The sequence below is a fragment of the Mus pahari genome, chromosome 9, assembly GCF_900095145.1.
Source record: "Mus pahari chromosome 9, PAHARI_EIJ_v1.1, whole genome shotgun sequence".
Lineage (NCBI taxonomy): Eukaryota > Metazoa > Chordata > Mammalia > Rodentia > Muridae > Mus > Mus pahari.
In genome coordinates this window covers 43,402,636-43,408,349 of record NC_034598.1, presented here as the reverse complement: position 1 = coordinate 43,408,349, position 5,714 = coordinate 43,402,636, and the positions used below count along the sequence as shown (strand labels likewise).

Sequence of the window (5,714 nt, the reverse complement as noted above, 5' to 3'; positions counted from 1 at the left end):
AGGGAGGGAGGGAGGGAGGGAGGGAGGGATTTTTCATGTTTTGTTGTTGTTGTTGTTGTTGTTGTGGAAGCCTGAAACAGTGCAGGGGTGTGTGAGTGGGAGGGTTCATTTTTATCTTATGTGAGTGCTAGAAGAAGGTATTAGAGCCCATGAAACTGGCAATCAAACCAGGGAAGTCCTCTTTACCACTGAGCCATCTCTCCAGCCCTAAAGCTGTAAGCTTAAATGGCCTGTTTTGTTCTCTCCTCCCTCCATTCTCAGGCCTATAACTAAGCCATCTCCAGGGCCTTTTCTTGCACAAACAATGGAGGACTAAAGGAAGATTCTTTGTTTATATAACATCATATATTGATGCTGTGCTACCTGGAGGAGTGAGTGACAGAAGGGAAAGAGGCGAGATAGAAATCATTCATCACACATTCACTTGAATACAGCCTCACATCCTATGTGCAACTGACATGTATGTACACCTTTATGGACATGCAGTCCCACACAAACTCTTCAGACATACAGCCATACACACCCTCCAGAACTGTGAATCCATACGCACCATGCCAGGCACATACTTCCTCCCCACAAACAAACTTTTGCTACAGTCATGCACACCAGAAGACACATAACCTCTCACACACTGTCAGAAATACAACCAACCCCCATACATTCAGCATTAGTCATACAAAGTCTACACAGAGAAATATACACATGTGCGCGGGTGCGCCACCACCATGCACACAATGAAACTCAAAACCACACACTTGGAGCCTCCTGCACAAGTATTCTCATGCAAATAAAACTCCATGGACAGTGATGTTCACCAAAGTCTTAGGCACACAAGCACACACTTGAGAGCACAAAACTCAAAACGTTCGAACACTTAGCTACACTCAACTCTTTAGAAAAGCAATCGCACCCAAAAATAAATAACACAGTACAACCATGCACACGGACGGCATCTCCAAACCCAGCTCCCTTGGAATGGTGGACAGTCTTAACCACAGCAGACATGTCTGGAGTTGGATTATGAACCCCTGGTAGGCAAAAGGGAGTCCAGCCAAAGAAATAGGAGAGGCATCATATTCAGTATTGGAAATAGGACTGCCTGGGAGTTGAGGTTGCTGAATGGGGAGTTCTGGAGACAGGAAGGAGACCCAGGGATCTAGAGTCAGGAAACTCACCAGGGTGACAGGGCAGAGGCAGGCTCAGCACCTGTAAAGGGACTGGAAAGAGCTGAGGAAAGGTAATGAGGAAGTGGAGACCTGTGCACAGGGATGACTCGGATCCAGAGCCAACCCTGCTCAGGATAAATGTCCCACTCACCAGCCTTGGGTCAGCGGGGCCGCCTTGCCCGCGCCTTGGCCTGTGCGCTGCGCCGGGATGCAGAAGCCAGAACCCACGGAAGCGCCTGGCCGGGTCCGCAGGGACCCTCCAGGGACCCGCTCTGTGTCTGCGGTGGGGACCTGAAGACAGAGAGAGACGCGGAGCAAGGATGCGCTTTGCAATCAGAGGAATGCAGGCTGGCCGTGAGCTGACGTGAGCGCGGGGAGGGGGCGCGGGGCCGAGGCTGGGGGCGGGACCCCCTCGGGGATATCCCCCTGCCGCAACCGCTCAGGAGCTCGGGGACGCGGGGCGGGCGGGGTGGCGGGTCTCTCCCGCACAGCCTCCGCCCCCGCGCCGAGCCGCGCCTCCGAGCCCGCCCCCTGCCCCTCCCGAGTCCTCCGAGACCAGCAGGCCTCTTGGGATGTATGGGGTACCCAGCCCTGTTACCGCTGGGAGAGCGCCCACATCCTCAGCGCGGGTCTGGGGCAGGGGGAGGGAAAACAGCCAGCGTCGGCTGACCACAGCCACCACCACGTGGGCTCGCTGGCCAGCTTCTCCCTCGGGTGCACCTTTCTGGCTTTGGCCACTTTACTGCTGTGTCCCTTGGCCAGTCCCTCTCCCTCTCTGAGCCTGGCCTCTTTGCTGAAACAAGGGAGGTGACTCAGCCGACCTGAGAGAAAATTACATCTGAGGAAAGTAAAGCGAAGGTGGAACCGCTCTCTGCAGCATGAAGCACTGTGCAAATCGGAACCTTTCATAATTGCTGTTACTGTTGTAATTAATAGTATCCCTTGCTATCTGCAGCGTATATGAGACACTGTGGAGACGCATCTTCCTCTCAGATGACACTGACTTGGTTCTTCCAGCACATTAGTTCTTCTGAGAACTGAGCCTCTTTACAGAGTTTGATACAAACCCCAGCAGGATAATAAAAATCAACCTGGGAGACACTGGTTAGATGGCCTACTGCTTGCAGGGCAAGGCTGGCAACCTGTGTTTCATTCCTAGAGCTTACATAGTGGTGAAGGAGAATACCAACTCCAGATCTCCACGTGTGTGCCGTGGCAAGCTCACAATACAAACATGTACAGTAGTATAGTCCATAGGTGTTCATTGTTATTACTGTGCTATTATTGATGGCAACATCATGCACCTGGAAGATTCCTTGAGTTATATTTCATTTACATAGCCACACTAAGCACACATTACCACCCCAGTTGGCAGACAAAGTGGCAGGTTCTCATAAAATGGCACTGCCTTCAGAGCTGTCCAGTCGTTGTACAGAGAGCCCTGGCCCTAATCTTTGAACACTTGCTCAACAAGGTAGTTCTCAGTCTTACCTGGACCTTTCAAACACCAGGATTTAAGTTCTGATACCAAATCAAAACTGCGCTGGGATTCTATCCCCACACCCCACGCCCCCCAAGTCAGTGTGGCTATCAATCCAGAGATCCACAAATCAGGCGTGTGGCTACAGGTACATTGTGGGATCATCCCAAAAGTTCACCAACCCCTGAACAAATAAAAGCAATGCAGTACATTTACACAATGAAATTTTACTCACCTGTAAAGAATGAAATGATCAAATGTGCAGAAAAATGTGTAGAACTTGAAGTCACTGTTTTTATTGTATTTTTACTTATTCTTTGAGAATTTCATACATGCATACAATGTATTTTGATCATATCCTCCTTCCAACTCTTCGCAGACCATCATGACCACGTATTGTTAACCCACTGGGTCCTATCAGTGCTGCTTCTGTGTGGATGTGTGTGTGGCCATCCACTGGATCATGCCCAGCCTACCAGGGACCACACTCCTTAAGAAAACTGACTTTCCCTCCCCCAAGCAGCAATCAGCTGGCAGTAACTCCTCAGCTAAGGGTTGGGGCTCCTGAGCTCACTAGCTAAATCTTGTGCAGGCAACCAAAGCAGCTGTGAGTTCATGGGGTCGACAGCCCTGTCACATCCAGAAGGCACTGCCTCCCAACCTGGGTAGACAAAACTTCTGAGTCTGTTTGAAATTCAGACCAACTGAATCACATGCCTGGGATGGAACCTAGACATTGGTCTATTTAAATAATTCTGCAAGTGAAGCTAAGGTGTAACTAAGGTTAGATGAATAGCTGCCCTAGATGGAGGTAGGACCAGGTCACGCTTTCAAGACACCCCTGCCTCCTCCCAACTCCCTCTGCTTCTCTCTCTCTCTCTCTCTCTCTCTCTCTCTCTCTCTCTCTCTCTCTCTCTCTCTCTCTCTCTCTCTCTCTGTGGTCTGATATTTCTATTTCTATTTCTTTATATCACATTTGTACTGCCCTACAAAATAGGCATTGCCATCCCTCTTGGCAGAAAAGGCAAAAGGGACTCAAGTTAAGTAACTTTTCTTGGGCAGCATAGCCAAAAGTAGCACCCCAGTTCTAATCTTTGTGCATGGAAACCTGGCTCTGGTCATTGAACACACTTGCTAACCAGGGTGGCTCTCAGCTCTACCTACCTAACACATTCCAATGCCAAATCAAAACTGCACTGAAGATGCCCATGTATACCCAATTCTGTAATTCTGATTCAATGTGTGTGGTTCTGTGCCTAAGGCTTAAGCTGTTGATCTATCAACTAGGAAAGTCTCAGGAACTGCAGAGCCAAGAGGAACTCAGGAGGTTCAGTGTAAGTTGGAATCTCAGAGCAAAATAAAGCTGCAGCTCAGAACCAGGAAAACCCAGTATCCAAACCTTACATGATCTACGTGATACCACAGACAGAGATGACAAGCCACAATGAAAACTTAGAGGAGCTAAATATACTGCAGGCTGAACGTGGCATCACATACCTATTATGCCTGTATTTTGGAGTCTGACACAGAAGATTGCAAGCTCAAGGCCAGACTAGACTACATGTATGAACTTTCCTCTAAACAAAAGAAAAATCGTGTCTGAAATAGCTTTCAGACAATGTGAATCAGGTGTGTGCAGCATAACTGAATTTCGTGTTTAAAGTAGAGTTATATCCCCAAGATATCACATTCTGTGCACACCAGTTATCCAAAATCTGAAACACTGGTTGGGGTAATTAAAGAGTTTGGCACTCAAGTGTAAATGTCAGATGGACATGGCAGCCCATTTCTAAGTCCAGGCTCAGAAAGTAAACACAAGAGGATCTCCAGAGCAAGCTAAGTAAGGAGACTAGCCATATTGGTGAGCTCTGGTTTTAATTGAGAGACCCTGCCTTAGTAAATAAAGTACAAGAGTAATTGGAGGATGACTTCCAATGTCTATCTTGGGCTTCCATAAGCACAAACACAATTCCTTCTTAGTTAAGACAGTGTATCCTAGAGGAAGGCTTTTTAAAATTAAATTCTGAGATGAGACTCATTAACAAAGAAGTTAACAATTCACAAGTCTCAAGAAGTTCCTGAAATTTAGTAGATTCACAGGGCTCTTCCTTTATATAAGCAGTAAGGTGGGAACCAGAATGGATCCATCCATAAACACAGGAAACAAACGTGTGGTGGCCTGGGGCCAGGGGAGAGCAGTGGAAGTGATGTTGAGGCATGGGGAGCAGTTAGGGTGATAGACATTTTTTGTAATTAAATGAAGTGATAGCTACCCAACATGGTGAATCATACAATGTGAGGTAACAATAACATAATGATGTTCTTTGATCTTATTATTACATATAACATGAATAAAACAAAAAGGCTGGTGACTAGAGAAGAAGATCATTTAACATTTAAGATAACTATTTCAATGCAATGTTTTCCCAATATTTATTTATTTTAAAGAAGTGTAAAAGACAGGGGAGGTGTGTACAGATGAGTGCTCTTCTGGTATCATCCAGAATAGGGCATCATATCCTCTGGGCTGTAGTTACAGGTGACCTCTGCCTAAGTGCTGGTATGCAAGAGCAATACAGGTTTTGTGTGTGTGTGTGTGTGTGTGTGTGTGTGTGTGTGTGTGTGTGTGTGTGTGCACGCCTGTCTGCCTATCTGCATGTCTGTGTATGTGTATGTGTCTGTCTGTCTGTGTGTCTGTGTATGTATGTATGTATGTATGTATGTATGTGTCTGTGAAATCTGTCAGCCCCACAACACATTATTTAAACACTGAACACCTTTCATACTAAACCCCATTTGTTCACCAAAATCATTACCTCAAAGTGCATTCAGTATTAGACACTACTTTAAAATGGTGACAAAATGCCCACATAATACAGAATGTCACTATGTAAAGAGTAGTAAGGTTCTTGGGTTTTCCTTCTGTCTCAGTCTCCTGTGTGACTTGGCTCAACAATATTACTGATTCTGTCAACATGTTGATATTTTGATGATTTTATTAATAGTCATGTAGTAGTGCCAATACGAAGAAGACGGTAGTTCCTGGCATTGGAAGACGATTACCAAAT

The 5,714-nt window shown here is 46.6% G+C and overlaps 1 protein-coding gene across 2 annotated transcripts in view; it reads right to left on the bottom strand.

Moving 5' to 3' along the window:
• Positions 1–1,501, bottom strand: part of Slc1a6 (solute carrier family 1 member 6) — a 35,470-nt gene extending 33,969 nt beyond the window's left edge. For both annotated transcript variants that reach the window (XM_029542292.1, XM_021204925.1), the window contains exon 1: positions 1,318–1,501. The gene's annotated coding sequence lies outside the window, so the exon portion shown is untranslated. The remainder of the gene's footprint in view (positions 1–1,317) is intronic.
• Positions 1,502–5,714: the final 4,213 nt, after the last annotated feature.